At 42.7% G+C, this 22,691-nt stretch overlaps 1 protein-coding gene and 1 non-coding gene across 2 annotated transcripts in view; both read left to right on the forward strand.

The window, feature by feature from the left end:
- The window catches only part of LOC145406371 (organic cation transporter protein-like), a 240,965-nt gene that overhangs the window by 40,572 nt on the left and 177,702 nt on the right, over window positions 1-22,691 (forward strand). The window lies entirely within an intron of this gene.
- On the forward strand, window positions 22,261-22,379 carry LOC145408813 (5S ribosomal RNA). The gene has a single exon (XR_013898971.1). It is a non-coding gene; the product is annotated as a 5S ribosomal RNA (ribosomal RNA).

Here is a 22,691-nt window from a genome sequence, read left to right on the forward strand (position 1 = left end):
ATTTTTCCCATGATCCACAGTTGCAAAGGAAATGTCTATATGCAGAATTTCACGAGATTCAAATGAACCTGGTTGAGATATGATATGTCCAATAGTTTTCGAGTAATTCGAAAAAACAGAAAATTTTTAGAAGTAACCAACGTTTTCTTTTCTTATTATTTTTATGTTTTCCAATGCAAAATACTGTGTTTTAATTAGTTTTGACCTTCATTTTGGCGGGAAAATCCCCCTTTTGGAATTTTGAGTAAGATTTCCAAAAGTGGGTTTATCCCCCAAAATCAAGATCAAAATTAATTAAAAACACACTATTTTGCATTAAACTAACCAAACCTAACCCAACCTAACCTAACCTAAGGCCTGACATAGACCGAGTGCACACATCTGCACCAGCCAATATGACGAGACATTCATCCGCTACTGAGCGATAGCGTAACCTAAGCCACTACATGACTACCCCTACAAAATTTGCTCCCCCAACTCAAACTAGACTTAAAAGGTAAGTCTTAGTTAGAATAGTTCAGGGACGTAATATAATGAAAATTGGTAACGTTGGTTACTTCTAAAGTTATACCGAAAAATCTTTAAAAATCGCCTAAGAACGTCTGATTTGTTTATTATTTCATATGTTATTAGTGACACTGTAACAAACATATATGTATATTATATCCATTTTTTTAGCCCAAAGGTTAAGGAAGCCCATGATAAAATTCACAGTGTTATATCCTTTATCGTTATTGAGAAACTGAATTTTGAAAAGTTACGATGGGTTGCGCGCAGTAACAGCACGTACGCTTTGGCCCATAGGCTATGTTCGTCTTCTGGAACTTTTCCCAAAGTAATTAGTTGCACATATAGGTAACTTTGCTTTACAAAAGTATGAATAAGAAAAAATCAGCTCGATCAGGCTTCTTCAGATTTTTTATGTGACCTTTACGAGTAAAATGACTGAGAGAATTGCAATGAAATGCACTACATTTTCCCCATGAGGGTATATAGTAAACACACATTTTATACCATACAGTACAATAGTATACAACAGTAGACAATTAAGCTAGTTACTCACATCTTCTAGCAGTGTTGTAACTCTTACTTAAAATAAAAAACATCTGAATCACTCTCCCAATTTAAAATTGCTAGAAATCATGCAAGAGCTGTATTAAATCTATCTAAATCAAACTTTCTTCAAAAGCAAGCATCAAAGCTACTTAACAACCCTAATGACAATAGAATATTCTGGTCAACTCTTAATTCTTTCAATAATAACTTTAACAAGTCATCTTCCATTCCCCCACTAAAATCTTCAGATGGCAATAGTACAAATGACCCACTTGGGAAAGCTGATATCTTTGCTAGTACCTTTGCAAGAAACTCTACCATAGATGATACCAGCCAGAATGTCTCAGTACTGGAACTTGATTCTCCCGAAATTGCCCCACTTAAAATACAGACAAGATTTGTAAAATCCATCCTAGACAATTTACCTACCAACAAAGCTCCAGGCCCAGATGGAATTCCGCCAATTGTTTTGAAAAAGTGTTCCCCTGAACTTGCCTCTGTCCTAGCTAAATTATTCAGACTATGCATACGTACTTCTTTATTCCCAAATTCATGGAAAGAAGCCAATATCCACCCAGTTCCGAAGAAAGGAAATTCGTCTGACCCCTCCAATTACAGACCAATAGCTGTCACATCTTCTCTTGGTAAGGTATTTGAAACTTTAATTAATAAGCATATTGTTAAACATCTTGAATTCAACAACTTAATTAGTGATAGACAATACGGTTTTCGCCACGAAAGATCCACCACTGACATACTCAATCTCTTAACTCATACCATCCATCAGTCAATTGATCTTTTTGGAGAAACTCATGCAGTAGCTCTTGATATCTCTAAAGCTTTCGACAGAGTATGGCACCGTTCCCTGCTGTCCAAACTCCCTTGCTATGGACTAACGTTTTTTGTTCCCTTGATTTCTTCTTATCTTAGTGACAGGAAAATAAGAGTAAAAGTAGATGATGTATATTCAAATTTCCACTCAATTAACGCCGGCGTGCCGCAGGGATCAGTTCTGGCGCCAACCCTATTTCTGGTTCATATTAATGATCTCTTATCTGTCACTCACAATCCCATTCACTCATATGCAGATGACTCAACACTACATAGTTCATTCACACTCAGACATCCATTTACAAAGTCTAATATCTCTACCTCTCAACTCAGTACAGCCATCTCCATAAATCAAGATCTATCTACAATCAGTGAATGGGGACAAAACAACCTTGTCTCTTTTAATGCTAGTAAAACTAAATATATACAGTTTACTAATAGACAGATATTACCAGATTCGTGGATTACCTTCAGTGCTACTAATATTCCCATCTCCAAAAATATTGAAATTCTTGGTGTCTCACTTAACAGTGCCCTCAGCTGGACCTCTCATGTCAGATCACTTGCTAAAACCGCCTCAAAGAAACTTGGATTATTGTACAGAGTCCGTAACTTCTTCGCCGATGAGCAGTTAGCTATAATTTATAAGAGTCATGTGCACTCTCAGCTTGAATATTGCTCACCCTTGTGGAATGGTTGTGGAGAGGTTGCATTAAGACAACTAGACAAAATTCAGAATAAAGCTGTTAGAATCATTAACAACCCTGCCATTACATATAAACTACCTCCCCTGCAAGTAAGAAGGAATGTTGCCTCCCTTGCATTATTTTACAGATTTTTTTTTGGCAAATGCTCAGACGAAGTTGCATCCATGGTGCCGCCTCTCCATGCCTTCCCTCGTGCTACACGGGCATCTGGTAGCGCTCATGACTGGAATGTCACTGAACCATATTGCAGAACTTCTGCCTATCAGAATTCTTTCATTCCCCGAACTGCATCTCTCTGGAACTCGCTTCCCCAGAGTTGTTTTCCTCCAAATTTCAACCTACAACTGTTCAAGTCTGTTACAGATATTTTATGAACAGAGGACACCAGTAATCTGGTGTATGGATTAATTTTTTTCCCTATTTGTTTTTCCTTCCTTCGTTCTGTTATTTAAAAAAAAAATAAAAATAAAATGTTTCTTGAGAGGAGATGGAGTTGCAGAGAGGAGGAAAGGTACGATCACAGCGCGCGTGTGTGTGTGTGTGTGTGTGTGTGTATGTGTGTGTTGATGATGGTAGGGTGGATGAAGGTTCAGGTGATTGTGGTGATGGAGATGGTTGTGGTGGAGATGGTTGTGATGGAGGAAAGGTATGATCACAGTGTGTGTGTGTGTGTGTGTGTGTGATGATTGCATTGATGATGGTTGGGTGGATGAAGGTTCAGGTGACCATGGTGATGGAGATTGTTGTGGTGGAGATGGTTGTGGTGGAGGTGCTTTTGGTGGGGATGATTGTGGTGGAGATGGTAGTGGTGGAGGTGGTTGTGGTGGAGGTAGTTGTGATGGTGTCACTGGCTGTGGTTGTGCTAATCACCGTGGCCTTGACAGCAGCTTTGTATTTATCTAGTCCCCAGGGGGGAGGATTTAGCTCTCCCTTTCCTCTCCCTCTCTCCTCCTCACTCCAGTCACTCATATTCACAATCCCAGATTCTTTGTCACTTTCTTCCTCACTTTCCATCTCACTGAACAGGTATTTCTAGTACTCCTCCTCCGATAAGCCCTTGCCTGCCATCGTGGTTTGTTTCAGTGTATAGCAGGGGAATGATCACAATTGGTTATGATATTTCAAATTTGGATTTCTCTGAAAATATATAAATAACACTTACACACCTTCTTCACTAGCACACTGCATTATATATAACATAATATCACTATAACACACTTAATGTATGGATGGTGAAGTAATAGAAAACGAGGAAGAAGATGGCCAGCTGTACTCTCACACACCCTCCTAGTCTGACTGCTGAGAGGACACTGAGCTAAAAATAGGCCGCTTGTCCTTGTGATAGGCTGGTGGGTGTTGTCATATATTTCCCTCAGACCTGGCCACCCTCACACCTTTGACTCCTCCAAATTTGATGCACTTTCAGCCACAGGAAGAGTTTCTATGATCATTTATAGGGAAGTTGAGTTATAGTGCATCATCGGTTACTCTTCAGATTGCAAGGACTATGTCTTGTACTGTGTCATGGTGCTCGAGGGGGTTAATTTTCAAACCAGCATTGGCTAACTGGATTAGGAGCTGGTCTAATTTCTGTAGATGTTCATTTATCGTGTGTGTTGCAATTATGATCCCACAGTACACAGATATACCATTTTCTAACATTCCAGATAGTACACAATTCATTAATTGTTGGAATGTGCCTGGTGCTCTCCTTAACCCCATTGGCATTCTTTTATATTGGTAATGCCCTGTATTTGTGGAGAAAGCAGTGTATTTTCATGACTCCTGATCGAGTGAAAGTTGATAATAGTCATTAAACAAATTGATCGTGGAAAATACATTATTTTCTCGTCCAATATTTTGCAAGCGTCACTTACCAATGTCATAGGAAACCTGTCTGGAATTGTGTGTTGGTTTAGTTGATGGTAATTGTATACAACATGCATTTTTCCATTTTGTTTGGGCACAAAAAATAATGGGGCATTCCACAGGAGACTGATGGCTCAATAATACCCATTTATAACATTTCATCAACATATTGATTTGGAAGAGTACATTGTGAGCATGCTACTGTATAGGCTGGTACATACCGGTATATTGGTTGTGTGTCCTGGTGAACATTAATCTTGCGTTTAATCAGGTTAGTACACTCCAATTGTTCTCCAGGTAATGTGACAGTCTGTCGGTATTTTTGTAATAAATCCAGTGGATTTTTTCTAGATCAAAATTTCCTGAGTGAATCAAATTCACCTTTATGCTCTCTCTGTCCATCGATATTATCTTATTTGGTGTTCCAGCTATAGTTTCTTCCCGCATAGTAGCAGGTCAAGTCTCTGAAGTGCATATACAAGTCCCCCTTTTTATCTGCACTTCTCCATTCATCTGATTAATTAGGAACAAATGAGTTTCCTCATCGTTATTCACCTGACATAATGCGTTTTCCACCGAGAGTCCTTTTATTTTACAAGATTCTTCTAAGACAAGAACAGTACCATTCTTCAATTTGCTCTTTATGATGACTCATGTATGAATTAGGCAGAATAACTACATTATTGGCGAGATGTGCAGGGAATAATGTTGGGAGTTTACTGTCACCTCGGTCCCTGGGCAAAGGGGATGGGGGGGATGGGAGAGATGGTGTGGGTGCGTATGCAGGCTACCTTCGTCAGACTGAATCCTTCTGTTTATTTGTTTGATTGTTCCAAAGCCCTTCGATTTTCTGCCATTGTTGGGTGATAGTTCTGGTGGAAATTCCTCTCTGAATTTGTTATTGTATTGTATCCCATTCATGTATGGGGGTAATACTATATTCTCTTTCCTCATGGTTTTTGAACCCAATAACATGTTGGCTCTTATTGCTAAGTTCTCTACCGTATAGAAATTAACGGGGATTATTCTCATAGTAAGCAAAACTGATGTCTGACTGTATCATGCTCTCTATGGTTATTTGTTTGCCATCTGCAGCATGTAAGTCTAAATCAGACTACTCCACGAAGGTTACTTTCTTATTTCTAAATATCCTCTCTAATTCCTCTGGTGTTATTAAATGCACTGGGGAGCCTGGATCCAAGAATAATTAAATGTTTTGATCTTCAATGGAAGCAGGCACCTAGATACACTCGTTTCTGAGCATGCTTCCTATGTGGACTCCAGATTTGGTTTTCTTTATGTATGGTCGTTTTTTTAAGTGGCATGCCCTTCCCCCAACTTAAAAACAGATACTAACCTCTCAACTGTTTTCCAATGTGACGTCTAATGTCCTGTGTTTTTGTTTTCTGTAATATGGTTACATTCCTTTTTCTTTACCTCTGTCGTCCCCAAGCTTAATGTAACATTCAGATTTCATGTGACCAGGATTTGCACAATAATAACGTAGAGTATACCAATATTCCGAATGTGACCCACGTGATGCCTTTCCATATTTTGGTTTTCCTGTGGCACGGTTTCTGCTTGGTATATGTGCAAACTTTTGAGGCTGCCTGTGGCCTGGTGTTTGTGATCGCTGCCTCGATGTCAGCGGTTGTTTGGTTTGTCTGTTCTCGGGTAGTGATCGTTTTTGTTCTTTGCTTGGGCTACATCTATTCATGGCTACCACAGTGTCTGTTATTCTCATTCTGCTTGTATTGGGTTGTGTTATTTCACTCATCCCTGCTTTGCTGCAATGCATCTTTACCTCGTTGATAAAATCTCACAAACACACTCCGGGATATAGGCAACAGTTTTTCCTATCTTTACTACTCTGTCAGGTAATTTACACAATGCAGCTACATATTGTCTGATTCAAGCCACCAGTTGAACACCTACCACACGCTCCTGCTCTGAACCTGTCGTGGTGACTGAATGGCACTGCGACAGGGCAGACTGGTAGGGTCTCCAAAATTTTTTCATGGATGTTGGTTGGACCTCCTTTTTCTCCCATGATGCAAATTCCACATTGGGCCACATACAGGATTTCATTAAAGTCGGCATGGAAACATTCATTCCCCATCATAGTTACAGAAAAAGATGTAATTCACCTAAATGGTTTGAACACAATTGTGCTAGAGTAACAGAACATAAAACGATAGCCTATAACACTTATACAAGGACCAAAACCAAAGAAGCCCTTAACTATTATAGAAATATCAGAAACCATGCCAAAACTATTACCAATCTTTCTAAATCAAACTTTCTACATAGACAAGCCAACAAACTACTAAACAACCCACATGATGACAAAATATTCTAGTCTACCCTTAATTCATTCAAAACTAACTTCACTACCACCTCTTCCATTCCACCGTAACAGTCCCCCAATGGAAAGCCAGTAAGTGACCCACGTGGAAAAGAAAACCTTGTTGTTGACATTTTTTCAACAAACTCAACCCCAAATACAGAAAATCACAATATTCCTGTACCTGATTTTGATTCCCCTCAAATAACGTATCTCCTTTCAAGATTCACACCAGATACATACAAGCTTTATTTCAGAATCTCTTAGTAGACAAAGCTACTGGTCCAGATGAATTTCCTTCAATAGTACTTAAAAAATGTTCCTCAGTGTTGGCGCCTATATTGGAATAATTTTTCCACTTATGCAGCTGTACCTCAAGTTTTCCAGCCTTTTGGAAAGAAGCAAATATACATCCTGTTCCTAAAAAGGGGGCAACTTCTGAGCCATCAAACTGTAGACAATTGCAATAACCTCCGTTCTTGGTAAAGTTTTTGAGACACTAATCAACACTAGAATGCCCAGGCTTTCAATTCACCTTGCATGCCCGGCCGGAGCCATTTTGACTCCTTACCAGTGTTTCATCTTTCTTGCTGTTCACTAACAATGAATACTCATATTTCAGTCTTAATTGTCTTCTTATGTTTACAGCGTGTTAGTTGATTGTAATCTGTTGTGCATTATACATATTATAATACAATGGACGTCAAAAATAAAGCTAACCATTCTGGCTTATAGGCCTTTTATTTTCGTGAAATGCAGGCAATATCACAGTGTAACAAACAGAAACAGGAAATTGCAAGAAAAATACTTCAAACTTAGTTGAGACTAACTACAATGAACAAAAACTCAGGTTTTCTACTCGTAATGTAACAAACCGAAAAAGGGAGTTGCAAAAAAAAAAAAAAAAAAAAATGAGACTACATTGAACAAAAACTCACATTTTTCTACTCATTCTTGCATTTTTTTTTTTAAAGTGCGTCGAACCTGGAATGTGCAAGTTTCCAGTGATAACAGATACCGACAATTCAGTTCTTCGTACAGAGTGCAGTATCTTCACTTGGCAGTACTTTTTTTTTTTTTTTTTTTTCTGTTTGTTGCTGTGTATCCTTTCCTTGAGCTTCACTCTGAGTGGCCTTTCTTGACTGCATATATGGCTCAGCTAGCTTTTCTGCCAGATTTTGGAGTAATATTCTTCTGGAAATATTAAATTTGGTGATTTTTAGTGGTAGGTGGTGGCGACCATCATCCACTTACTTAATGTACAGTAGAGCTGTCAAGTAGCCTTTATTATTCTTTTTCTGTGCCTGCCCTCCTCTCTTCTTATTTCTTTCATCTTTCCTGTCAGTTCTTATTGATTTTCTTTCCTTTACAGGTGGCTTTACATTGAGTGACAAGCCAAATGGTTTCCTGTAAGCCAAGAAGCCATTTACAACGCTGGGTGGTAACCATATAACCAAACCATACATGCTCCCTACGTGTCAACAAGTGGGTTGGTGGAGGATTTGTGCCCCTCCCCGTAAAACACATAAATCAAAATCAAATGGCCACCCCTTATGGGATTATGGCGTCTGGCAATAGATAGACATATAGATAGATTTCCTTGTAAAAGATCCATGTATTTATGGCAGCTAGATCCAAAACAATTTAGAACGAGTGTACAGGCCACCGTCTTGTGCTTGTTCTAACAGTGTACTTTTTGGCCATTAGATCTACGATGTCCACTCCATACTTTGTTTCATTACATTCTGGCTCGTTTTACTTAAGATGTGCAACATAACGATTTAATACTTTTGGATTTTCTTACAAATACTGTAAAGAGGTATAAATGATATCATTCACATTATTATTAAGTCCAGTGAGTTCACAATGAACCCCAGAACAATTGAACGACAAAAGTAAATTGATAATAACTGAACACAACACTTCAGATCAATATATCAAAAATGAGTCAAAATGACTCCCCTGGGCATCGGTGGAAATTTTTTAAATATCGACTAAAAATATGACTAGCAAATCCTCCTACATGTGTTTGTGTAAAGCCATTGTCTTGTAGTATGGGGATATCTGCGATGGCTCACAGTTTGTCTGGGTCGGGGACTATTCCGTCTCCAGAGATGACTTGCCCCAGGAAAGAGACAGTTCTAGCGGCCAGGACGCACTTAGAGGACCGGAGTTTGAGGCTGGCTTGGCGATTTCATTCGAAGACTTTCCTGAGGCACTGGAGGTGATCGCCCCAAGTTTTACTGAACACAATGACGCCGTTCAGGTATGCCAGACAGATTTCCCAGGTGAGGCCACTAAGGTTAGACTCCATCAGCCGAGAGAAGGTGGCAGAGGTGTTGCAAAGGCCTAACAGCAGGACGTTGAACTCATAATGTTTCCCATTACTGGTGGCGAAGGCGGTCTTTCCTCAGTCCTCGGGGTGGACGAGGACTTGCCAATTCCCCGACTGGAGATCTGGGGTTGAGAACCAGGAGGCTGTATAGGGAGTCGAGGGAGTCATCGATCCTGGGGAGAGGGGTGGCTTCCTTGATAGTTACGTCGTTGAGGCCTTGGTAATCCACGCAGAAACGCAAGGTGCTTTCCTTTATCGGGGAGGACCACGGGCTGGTGGAAGGCAAAACAAAGCCAGCATTGAGCATTTTCTGGACCTGCCAGTCTTCCTTTGCTCGTTGTTTGGGGTTCTTCCGCCAGGATGGTTGGCGGATTGGTGGTCCTGTAGTATGAATTTCGTGCACCAGGTAGGTGGTGTGGCTGATATCTGAGGGGCCTGATGCAAAGAGGTCCTGTAAGTAAAGGAGGAGATGGTGAATGGTGTCTGATTGGTGAGGGGAGAGGTGGTTGGGGATGGGAGGGCAAGGAGACAGGGGAGGAAGGGGGAATGGGGCATGACTTCGCTTCTTCCACTTCTGCCACCACAAGTCCCTTTGGTAGTGTGAGAGGGGACGTGGCGATGTTTGTGATTCAGACTGCCGCGATGTGAGGGGGAAGGAAGGTGGGGGGGCAGGAGACAGGCTGAGAGAGTTCCAGGTGGCAAGTCGGGGGAAAATAGGATGGATGTTCCTGTAGGCCTGTTTAACGGCAGCCGTGCTTCATGTTGGGGGGGATCGTTATGGTGGAGGTGATGGTGGCAGGGAAGGTCGGGGAAGGGGAGGGGGGTGGCTGGGTGAGGTGGGAGGTGGGGAAAGGGGCAGAGATGGGAGGAGGGGGAGGGCCAGGGGAGGAGGGTGGGGACAGGGCGTGGAAGTGCACATCGCCTTAGGGGGTTTGGGGGGCTGGGGAGGTTGTGGGTTTTCGGAACTGTAGCTGCCACTTGTGGCAATCGATGGTAGATTGTAGTTACTGCAGCAGGTCCAGTCCCAGGTATCCATCATAATTGCGACACATGGAATTAGATACTATGAACTTGTATTTTGTGGATATACACTGGTAGGTGTCGATACTTAGGGCCCGGGTTTCCCCATGGATGGGTAGGGGGTCATCCCCTGAGTGCAACAAGATGAGTTGATGTAGGGCAAAGCGAGCCAAAAGCCGACTTATGACGGGCGTAGAGGTGGCTGTACAGACAAGACCTGGCCACTCTCGTATTGACAAGAAGCCTCGCTTTTACCCTGTTCAGCCTCATCTTGTCATAGACTGGGGGGGGGAGGGATCTGAGAGAGGTGGCCCCTGCCACTGTGGGGAAGTGCGGGGGCAGTCCTAAAAATCCAGCAGTTGTTGGATTTCCTCTTCCTCTGGCTCCATTTCCCCGATATCGGTGTCTCTGGCAGGTGTGGGTTCATCCTCGGGGCCCTCACTTTCAAGGGAAGACACGTTGCATTGGCTTGTGGTGGTCACCTTGCGCCTGGCGGCTTTGAGCTGTTCATGAATGTCGTGCAGCGGACATCGGTGGCTGGATGTGGAGAACTCCCAGGGGTTAATTGAAATGAGGTTCTGGTTCTCCTTGTGGCTGGGGTGCTCATTCGTGGGGTGAGCCCTGGGTAGACTAGATGTCGGCGTAGGGCTCATGTGGGGTAGAAGAGGTCGTGGCTTGCTGTGTGGTGTGGGCTTATAGGTTGGGAATTGCTGACCCCGTTGATTTGCTGGGGGAGCGGAGCAAAAGATTAAGAGTCGCTGAATTAGCTGGATGTCTCTGTCGAGGTCCCTTGTTGGGTCGTGTATGCTGAAGTGCTCCTTGACCTTACTGGGGAGGACTCTGAGGAGGGTGTTGAATGTATGTTGCTCCAAGGTTTCATCATCTGTCTCTGGGTAAGTGGCAGTGACAAGTCGCCTGGCCTGGATCAGTGTATCATCCAGGTTACCGTCGTAAGTCAGACAATCCAACTGGGATAATGCCACAACCCTTTATAGTGAGGGTGTGATGGCTTGTATAACCAATTTGGTAAAATTCGCCCAGGTTAACTCAGGGACAACTTTCAGTGCAATGTTGGCCACGGCTTTGCCCAGTAGTGGTAGCGTGACAGTTATTTTCTGCCTGTCATCTTCGAACCTACTATCTAGCAATGGCTTAATTACTGATAGATATGTGTGAATGTCATACTGTTCTGTGTCGAATTTGGGCAGTTGCATGTGTGGTTTCATTGCCATTTTGCCAATTTCCCTGTTTGCTCCTCTCTGTGTATGCCTGGGTCAAGAACCACCACTGTCCACCATGTTATGCTAGGTGTTTAAGGGTCGGCTTCCCATCCCTAGAATGCCTAGAGTGTAGGTGGGTTCCCTTTCTAGACCGGAGCTTAGACACAGTATGAGAGGAACTGGGCATAAAAACACAGCGCAACAACCTTAAAAATGTAGTGACAAATTCTCTACTTGTGGAACAGGCAGACTTATCCACAATATGCTAGTCAATATTAATACATAGACTGGTAGGTGGGTTTTCGGTATCACACAGGATACTAGATAGATATGAGTCTAGATTCGGGTCTGGGGGCAATACACCACTCTTTCAGACTCTGCACAAGAGGCTCTTTCTCACCAGAGAGGCAGAATATCAGTTTTCCGAGTTCAGGGGGTGTTTGCTCTGCCACTGACTTTGTTTCTGATTTCACGATAGTTATGAGAGTTACACTGTTGTGTATTTCTGATTTACACAAGGATATGGGACACTGACACAATATTACGATAGTGATTCTGAGTGTTTGCCTCTCGTCTGATATAAAATAGATATACACTGTTTCATGTGTTTTCCATCACTTCACTGTCACACTTTTCACTTAAGCTGCACAATTCTGGCCTCCCGTTGTCAGCCTGTAAGAGCCGTATATCACTGTCACTATTGGAGAATGTCACTGATCGGGCGAGGGGAAGGGGGCAGCCTGAGGATTCACAGTTGCCTTTCTGGGGTAGGAGTCCCTTCAGGAGTACCTTCGTCCCCCGGCCACGGGACCACTCTCAGGGATGTTGTCTCTCTTTAAGGGTTTCGGTTGGGCATGGTGAAGGGCCCTTCACTGTCGGGGCTGGGGACTGGGGCATGTCTCTTGGGGCTCAGGCCAAACAATTCTCGGAAGCGCTCCCTCAGGTGCCTGGTGGAGGAAGGGCACCACCTTCATCGGGGAGAGGTGAGGTCCCGCCCTGGGGTCCTGGGGGCATCCTCGGAGGCTCATGGTCTGTGGTCTCTCCATGGCGTTGCCATCAGTTTGGGGCTGCGGCTTTGCTCCTGGCCGGAGTCCATCAGGTGGAGGCCCTCCTCGGGGGCTGACTGGATGGAGAAGAGCCCTGTAGATAATACCGGGCCTCTCCACCAGTCCTCAGGGCAGAAGTCCTCCTCCTGGAGGTTGCTTCAGTCTGGGGAAACAGAGGAGAGGCCTGTGCTCCTGCTGGTCTGCAGGACTGACCGCTGGTCACCCTCGCGTCACAGTCACAGAGGGCGAGGGGTTTTGGCGTCCCTCCCTGATGCAGCCATGGGCCGTCGCTAGGTTCCCTTGGGCAACTGACGGAGGGCGGCTATGGGCCATTCCTTCGCTGTCGGTGCGGCTTTGGGCCATCACCAGGGCCCAACTCCCTGACAGGAACGCAGACAAAGTGTGGCTATGGGCCGTCAATTGCCTGTCAGCACAGCAGTGGGCCATCGCCGAAGTCCTGTATGGAGGGTGATGTGTAGACAAGGAGTGGCTATGGGCCATCTCCTGCCTGCGGGCGTGACTATGGGCCGTCACCTGTATCGTGCCCCCCGAGGCAACTGCAGGAGAGGGGACGTACCTGTCTCTCCCCGGCGTGGCTATTGGCCGTTATTGGTTCTGCAGGGGCCGCAGGCAGCACTTGGCAGAGCGGCTATGGGCCGTCTCCTTATTGGCAGCCCGGCTGTAGGCCGTGGCCTTCTTTTGTGTGCGGCTTTTGGCCATCACTGGTTCCCGGCTATAGGCCATGGCCCTTTGGTCGGAGCGGCTATGAGCCGTCTCTTTATTTGCGCAGCTTTGGGCTGTCGTTGGGGTGCTGCCTGGAGCTGTAGGGTCAGCTCCACCCCCATCCTGGTGAGGAATAGCTTGCCTGAGAGGTAGTGCACTCAGACTGGGGTGGACTAGTCGAGCGCCTACCGGGGAATAGGTGCGCGTGGCCCAGGTATACTTATGTCCATATAGACTGGACATGTTATGCGCTCTGTCTACTCCTCCATAGTCTCCTCCTAGGGGTGTGGTGGCAACCTGGGTTGCCGCGGCCGGTATTTCGTATGTATATATACTGTATGTGATATATATATATATATATTGTTACATATCCTATGATTTCATCATCCTTTGTGTAATTCTAACGTACAGTATGCTGCATGTTTGATCACGAGCGTGTTCTACCTCACTCCCCCCTTCTACCCTTATCGTAGAGTAAGTCGTTCTTTCTGCTGTTCAGAGCAGGAGTGTCAACTCTTTGTCCCCTATGGCTTCATTTGCGCGTCCTTCTTACAAGTTGTATGAAGCTCTGCCGGCCCCTATATAATGAGCTCAGTCTCTGCATTAATTGCCACTTAGATCTACTCCTCATTTTGCTCACATCCCTGTCGTCCCCTGTACAGTTGTTATTATTGTGAGTGCTCAGGAAGTCTCCAACCATCTAGCAGCTGTGTAATTTGAGTATAAGTGTTATTACATTTTTTCCTTGTACTGTATAGCATAAGGTGTTGATTTATAGGCCTAGTGCGGTTTTTGTGATTCATGTGTTTTTATGTCAGTCATTTTTTGATAATATTTTGTATCTGTAATAATATATCTTGCATTCACTGAGTATTATCCGGTTTTCTCATTTTATCAGGGCTGACTTAGATAAATTTACACTTGCTAATTTCGTGTTAATAGAGGCTATTGCAGTTAACCATATATTTAACCTGTTTTTTGCCATTACATCATCCTTATGAGTCCTGAATGTTTAGTTGTTAGTTTGAGCATTAAACTTTAACTTGTAATTTTACCTAACTCTTTTCTTTTGAACCTGGAACTTTGCGGGACAGTTGTCTCTGTCCTCTTATCAGGATATTCAGGATATTATCATAAGGATATTGCTTGATATTTTGTGACTGTGATTTATTCATAATGTCTACTATTACTACGCTTGATGAAGCCAAAAATTTTTTGTCAAATGTGCAAACAGTGTGTGATGTAGAAAAGAGAACAAAGAATGAACTTAAGCTTGTTCCTCAACAATTGGGAATTGCAGTTCACTCTCATCATTCTAAAGATCAAATTGTTGGCATGATTAATAAAAGCTTGTTTAATGTAACTCCTCCAAATGAGCAAACGCAGATTGAAATAGCTAAGTTACAGCTAGCTCTGCAGGAGGCTCGTGCTAAGGAGGCTGAATTTCAGGCAAATCCTAAGGAGGCGGAGTCTCAGGCTCGTATTCAGAAGGCTGAATTTCAGGCAAATGCTCGTATTCAGGAGGCACAGGTACAGGCTCAGGCACAAATTGAACTTGCTAGGATTCAGGCAGACCATGAGTATCGCATGAAACAAGGTGGAACTAGATCATCTAGCTCTGATGATTTTGATGTGGCTAAAAATGTTAAACTTGTCCCTCCTTTTAATGAATCTGATTTAACAAAGTATTTTCAGTTGTTTGAGAGGGTAGCTACAGGTTTTAATTGGCCAAAAAAGTATTGGCCAGTACTCCTTCAAACTGTTCTCACCGGTAAAGCTCAAGTAACTTATGCATCTTTGCCTCAGGATCAATCTGATAATTATGATGTAGTTCAGAACTTGATTCTTAAGGCCTATGAGCTTGTTCCTGAAGCGTATAGAGTAAAATTTAGGACAACTTATAAGCAAGATAAGCAATCCTATACTGAGTATGCAAAAATCAAAGAAGATCTGTTAGAGCAGTGGTTAAATTCTAAGAATGTGGATTCTGATTTTGGTAAATTTAAGCAGATGATTTTGCTGGAGGACTTCAAAAGGTGTATTAATAATGATGTAAGCCTATATCTTGATGAGAAAAGAATAGATAATTTGTCTGATGCTGCAGTTTTAGCTGATGAATATGTTCTCACTCACAAAAGATATTCTAAAGAAAAAAGGAAAGCTGAGAGTAAGTACGTTGCCTCTACTCAGAGTACAGGTAATAGGAAAGAGAATAAAGATGATATTTCTCAGGAAGCAAATACCAGCTTCACCTCTAGATTTCAGAAAAGTAAATGTACATATTGTAGTAAGCTTGGTCATACTACGGAGAAATGTTTCAGGAGACAGCGTGATGTGAACAAAAACGAGTCTTTAAATATTCAGTCAATTGGTCTAGTGTCCACCCTTGAGAGTTCCCAGAATTCTTTAACTGAGTTAACTGAACCTGCTTTGAGGGGTAAATTAAATTCTCATAATGAAGCTCCTCTTTTGAGCAGTAACGTGCGTTACGCTCTCAAGAGTTCATGTGCTAATTTCCTGTCTGATGGTTTTGTCAGTCCTCTGGACAGTAATGACAGGAAGTCAGTTAAAATATATCGTGATACATGTGCTTGCCAATCCCTTATGCTGACCAGTGTTCTAGGCTCTAATGTTAATTCCTCTGATGAAACTGTAATCTTACAAGGTGTAGGGAATAATTACTTCTCTGTCCCTCTGTGCAAGTGAATTTAGAGTCTGGTTTTGTTAATGGTTCTGTTATGGTTGGGTTGGTTGAGACACTTCCAATGTCAGGTGTAACTTTCTTACTTGGAAATGATATTGGTGGAACTCAAGTGTGTCCAGCTCCTCACTTGTCTAGTGAGCCAGTGGCTGCGGCCCAGGATTGTGATGTCCCTGATGTGTTCTCTGCATGTGCTGTCACTAGGGCTAAGTCTAAAGTTACAGGTGACTTAGAGGATAATGATGATGATGATGTTATCCTAGCTGACACTTTTCTTGCTAATTTGGACCACTCACCAGATGAGGCAGTACCCCGTAGTGTTGATAATTTGTCTCGTCAAGAGTTGGTTGAGTTGCAGGTTGCTGACCCTGAGTTGAAAGGTCTAGCTAACTCTGCTTGCAGTGAGGAAGAGTCAGCCGGTGCTTCTACTTGTTATTATATAAAGTCAGGAGTACTTATGAGGAAGTGGAGACCCCAACAGCATCAGCCGACTGTGAATGGGAGGTTGTACATCAAGTTGTCATCCCTCATGTTTGTAGGCAGGATATCATTAGAGTGGCTCATGATTCCAGTTTGGCAGGACACCTTGGAGTGAGGAAGACTGTGGCACGCATTTTGAAACACTTCTACTGGCCAGGTATCTTCAGGGATGTTTCCTGGTATTGTAAGTATTGTCACACCTGTCAAGTTGTGCATTTCTAGTTCCCATTCCTCCTTTTGAGGCGCCATTCACCCGTGTGTTGGTGGATATTGTGGGCCCTCTTCCTAAGACTTCTTCAGGATTTTCTTATGTGTTGACCCTGATTGATATGGCTACTCGTTATCCTGAAGCCATTCCACTTAGAAGTATCTCAGCAAAGAACGTGGTTAAGGAAATGCTAGGGTTCTTCACAAAGTTTGGTCTGCCCAAGGAGGTACAGTCAGACCGGGGAAGTAATTTCATATCAAATGTTTTCAAGCAATCTCTGAAAGAGTTGGGCATCACCCAGATCACGTCTTCAGCTTACCATCCCCAGACCCAAGGAGCGTTGGAGAGATATCATCAAACACTCAAATCGATGCTCAAGAAATACTGTTTGGAACATCAGAAAGACTGGGACAAAGGTCTTCCATTCGTTGTATTTGCCGCAAGAGAATCTCCAAATGAATCACTGGGCTTCCCACCTTTTGAACTACTGTATGGCCATGAAGTAAGAGGACCCCTTAAGTTACTCAAGGAATGCTGGCTGTCGGAGGAAGATGACGTCAACCTGCTGGAGTATGTGATGAAGTTCAAAGAACGGCTGTCCACTGCTTTACAGCTGGCGAGAGAGAATTTAGGAGCTGCTCAGGAGAAGATGAAGACTTGGTATGATAAGAAGTCCAGGTTACGCCACTTTCAGCCAGGAGATCAGGTTTTGATTCTGCTACCAGTGCATGGGCAACCTCTTCAAGCCAAGTTTAGTGGTCCTTATTTCGTGGAGAAGAAACTCAGTGATGTCAACTATGTCATCGCCACACCAGATCGTAGAAAGAACAAGCAACTTTGTCACATCAACATGATAAAGTTATATCACAGGCGGGACGAAAATAACCCAGTCTGCACTGTAGCTGTTCCACCCAAGTCTGCAAGTGAAGTTCTCCCATGCAGCATGAGCCTGAATGATAGTTTGGGGAAGAATCCTGATATCATGAATGATCTCCAGACTAAGCTTTCTCATCTAGCTCCTGAGGAAAGGCAGGAGTTTTCGGCATTACTGCAGGAGTACCCGCAAGTGTTCCGTGCCACTCCAGGAAGAACCACTGTGTTGATGCATGATGTCGATGTTGGAGACGCAAAGCCAATTAAACTGCCTCCTTACAGTGTGAACACAGTGAAAATTCCTCTCATCGAGAAGGAGCTTGGCTACCTGTTGGACCACAAGATGATTGAGCCCTGTCAGAGCGAGTGGAGTTCTCCTGTCACTCTAGTCCCTAAGCCATGTGGGTCACAGCAACTTTGCATCGACTACAGACGTGTTAATCAGATAACCAAAACAGACACTTACCCTCTCCCTCGCGTGGAAGATTGCATAGACAAGATCGGAAAGGCTAGGTACATAAGTAAGTTTGATTTGTTAAAGGGATACTGGCAAGTACCTATGACTGAACGTGCTAGGGAGATCTCATGTTTTGTAACACTAGGAAAGACTTTAGCATGTTCTGTAATGCCATATGGTATGAAGAATGCACCAGCCACATTTCAGAAGCTCATGAATGTTGTAACAGAGGGTTTGGCAAGGTGTGTTGTTTATACTGATGATGTATTAATCTTCAGTGACAACTGGAAAGATCACCTATGCCATGTCAGTAAATTTCTTGAGCGTTTGGTTCAGGCTAATCTTGTAGCTAATTTATCAAAGTGTGAGTTTGGTCAAGCTAAAGTTCAGTACCTTTGGTACGTAATTGGTGAAGGACATGTTGCACCACCAGGAGCTAAGGTTCAGGTTATGAGTGATCTTCCAAGACCTAAAAGTAGGAAAGAGCTACAAAGATTTTTGGGAATGGTAGGTTATTACAGGAGATTTGTTCTTAACTTTTCAATTCTTGTATCACCACTTACAGACCTACTGAAAAAGGGAGTTAAGTTTGTCTGGACCGATAACTGTGAATCCTCTTTCAGCAAACTTAAAGCTATCCTATTAAGTCAGCCAGTGCTCGCTACTCCAAATTTTGCTAAGCCTTTTACGATGGCTGTTGATGCAAGTGATATAGGAGCTGGGGCTGTTTTGCTGCAAGAGGATGATCAGGGTATTGAACACCCTGTATTTTATTACAGTAAGAAGTTCACTCCACCTCAAAAGAACTACTCAGCTATTGAGAAAGAGCTTTTGGCCTTGATTTTGGGTTTACAGCATTTTTCATTTTATTTGTGTTCTGGTTTTGACCCCATAGTCATTTATACCGATTATAACCCACTGAAATTCCTTAGTAAGTTTAAAGATAAAAATCAGAGATTGGCAAGATGGAGTCTACTTCTTCAGGAGTATTCATTAGACATACAACATGTCAAGGGGAAAGAAAATGTTATTGCAGATTGCTTATCTAGACTTTAGACAGATTGTTTTAGAGTAATAAGAAATTTCCATTGTAAATTTCTTTTTCTTTGTGGGAAGGTGTTACATAGCCTATGATTTCATCATCCTTTTTGTGTAATTCTAACGTACAGTATGCTGCATGTTTGATCACGAGCGTGTTCTACCTCACTCCCCCCTTCTACCCTTATCGTAGAGTAAGTCGTTCTTTCTGTTGTTCACAGCAGGATTGTCAACTCTTTGTCCCCTATGGCTTCATTTGCGCGTCCTTCTTACAAGTTGTATCAAGCTCTGCCGGCCCCTATATAATGAGCTCAGTCTCTGCATTAATTGCCACTTAGATCTACTCCTCATTTTGCTCACATCCCTGTCGTCCCCTGTACAGTTGTTATTATTGTGAGTGCTCAGGAAGTCTCCAACCATCTAGCAGCTGTGTAATTTGAGTATAAGTGTTATTACATTTTTTCCTTGTACTGTATAGCATAAGGTGTTGATTTATAGGCCTAGTGCGGTTTTTGTGATTCATGTGTTTTTATGTCAGTCATTTTTTGATAATATTTTGTATCTGTAATAATATATCTTGCATTCACTGAGTATTATCCGGTTTTCTCATTTTATCAGGGCTGACTTAGATAAATTTACACTTGCTAATTTCGTATTAATAGAGGCTATTGCAGTTAACCATATATTTAACCTGTTTTTTCCATTACATCATCCTTATGAGTCCTGAATGTTTAGTTGTTAGTTTGAGCATTAAACTTTAACTTGTAATTTTATCTAACTCTTTTGTTTTGAACCTGGAACTTTACGGGACAGTAGTGATTTTTAGTATTCTCACTTAAAGTGTACATTATCTTTCTCTGTTCCGTAACAATATATATATATATATATATATATATAATATATATATATATATATATATATATATATATATATATATATATATATATCCCCTTAATCCTGTAATGGGTTGCCACAAACAAATCGCCTCCATGTTGCCATGTCCCCTGCCATTTCACTGCCCTGCTTCCAGCTCAGCCCTCCCCCTCATATACCTATCCACTCCATCCCTCCATCTCATCCTAGGCCCAAGGTCTGTTCAGAAAGTATCTGACCCTAGGCTGTACAAAAATAGTTAGCTAACCTTTTGAGATAGGACACTAATTCCCCTCAAAGTAGGCCTCTTTTGACTTGACACACGTAGCCCATCTTTCTTTCCACTGCTTGAAACATTTTTCTTCAGTCGGTTTTCAGTATCTCCTGCATGCACTTCGTCACATTCGTCATGATTTCTTCATTCGAAAGAATGTTCCTCAAGACATGTTAGAGTGTGCAAATCGAGATCCAGGTTTTCTGAGGACTTATCACTGGAGACGAGACGGGTGTATGGGTACGATGCAGAAACCAAAGCACATCCATCCCACTGGAAGCATGCAGGGTCGCCTCGGCCAAAAAAAGCATGACAGGTCCGCAGCAAGGTGAAAAGCACTCACATGTTGACAGATTATTCGACAACCGTGGTGTTGTGCATCACGAATACATACCAGAAGTTCAGACTGTCAGCAACATTATTACCTCCGTCATCTTCATGACGCATTTCGGCAGAAGAGACCAGACCTGAAAACGACAAGTAGGAAGCTGCACCATGACAACACCCCTGCCCATTCTTCTCAAATGATTCAGGAATTTTTGGCGTAACACAACATACCGCAGGTGCAGCAGGCTCCCTTGTCACCAGACATGGCTCTGTGAGACTTTTGGTTATTACCAAAGCTCAAAACTCTGCTGAAGGGTTTTTATTTTAAGACGAGAGAAGAGATCATGACAAATGCAACGAAGCACCTGCAGGAGATACCGAAAACCGACCTTGAAAAATGTTTCAGGCGGTGGAAAAATGCTGGGCCAATTGTGTCAAGTCAGAAGGGACTTAGTTTGATGGGGATCAGTGTCCTAGCTCAACAGGTTCTCTCTCTCTCTCTCTTTTTTTTTTTTTTTCTTTTTATAGAGCCTAAGATTGGATAGTATCTGAATGGATCTCATATATATATATATATATATATATATTTATATATATATATATATATATATATATATATATATATATATATATATATATTGCCAGACGCCTCAATCCCGTTCGGAGTGGCCACAAACAAATCGCCTCCAAGTCTCCCTGTTCCCCGCCATTTCACTGCCCTGCTCCCAACTCACACCCCCCTCTCTCATATACCTCTCCATCCCATCCCTCCATCTCATCCTCGGCCTCCCCCTCCCTCTTCCCCCTCCACCTCACTCACATACACTCTCAACGTCAGTCTTTCACCCTCCATCCTCTCCACATGGCCAAACCACCTCAGTGTGTTCCTCATAACGCTTCCTGTCACATCCACATCCACACCACAACGCTCCTTTATATCCTCATTCGTCAGCCTGTCTCTCCATGTGACTCCACAGGCTCCTCTTACATAACTCATTTCCACTGCTCTCACTCTTGACTTGTGTCCTTCCAACAACGTCCAAGCTTCACTTCCATACGTTAGAGTTGGTATCACAATACTGTCATGCAGTATCTTTTTCACTTCCATGCTCACTTCCCTGTTTCTTATCACTGTTTTCAAAGAACCAGCAACCTTTCTTCCCTGCTGTACCCTTTCAAGCACTTCACCCTCCAAACCTCCATCCTTACTCATCACACTACTCAAGTACTTAAACGTAGTCACATTTTCCAATTCCTCACCATCCAACCTCGCTGTACATTCACTGACTTCACCTCTCTCAAAGACCATCACTTTACTTTTCCCTACATTCACCTTTAGATTCCGTTTCTTACACACTCTCCCAAACTCATCCACCAAGCCTTGCAGCTCCCCTTCGTCTTCACTCAACAACACCATATCATCTGCAAACAACAGTACAGGGAGTTTCCAAACACTGTCCTCTCTCACTATATATATATATATATATATATATATATATATATATATATATATATATATATATATGTGTGTGTGTGTGTGTGTGTGTGTGTGTGTCTAGATATATACGTACTTACATACATACATAACTATCTATGTATTTATCTATCTATCTACCTGTCTATCTGTCTGTCTATCTACCTATCTATCCATCTATCTATGTATATATCTATGTATTATATATATATATATATATATATATATATATATATATATATATATATATATATATATATATATATATATATATATAAATGGCTCGCTTGGTAAGCTGCTGTACTCACGCAGTTGCAAGCGCTGGTTCGAATCCTCGCAATGCTAGCCTTGCTAGCGGTGTATTGGTTAGCTCGTCTGGTGCGCAACTGGTAGGACCCAAGTTCGATAACGGCCATACCACGTTGAGTACACCGCTTCCCGTCCGATCAGCGAAGTTAAGCAACGTTGGGTCTGGTTAGTACTTGGATGGGTGACCGCCTGGGAACACCAGATGCTGTTGACATCCCTACGTGTCAAGTGGGGTTGGTGGAGGATTAGTGCCCCTCCCTATAAAACAATTAACTATAAGCCCTTGGCCACCCCGTGTGGGATACATGGCGTCTGGCAATGAATGAATGATGAATGAATATATATATCATCATCATCATCATCATCAGCCATAACCAGTCCACTGCTGAACAAAGGCCTCCCCCAACCTTTTCCACGAATTCCTGGACTGACCCAATCTTTGCCACGTTTTCCCTGCAAATTTCTCTATCTCATCTCCCCACCTCCTGTCTGGCTTTTTTCTGCTACGCTTACATTCTCTTGGTGT

The sequence above is a fragment of the Coenobita brevimanus genome, chromosome 8, assembly GCF_032717465.1.
Source record: "Coenobita brevimanus isolate Jiangsu-jjx chromosome 8, ASM3271746v2, whole genome shotgun sequence".
NCBI lineage: Eukaryota > Metazoa > Arthropoda > Malacostraca > Decapoda > Coenobitidae > Coenobita > Coenobita brevimanus.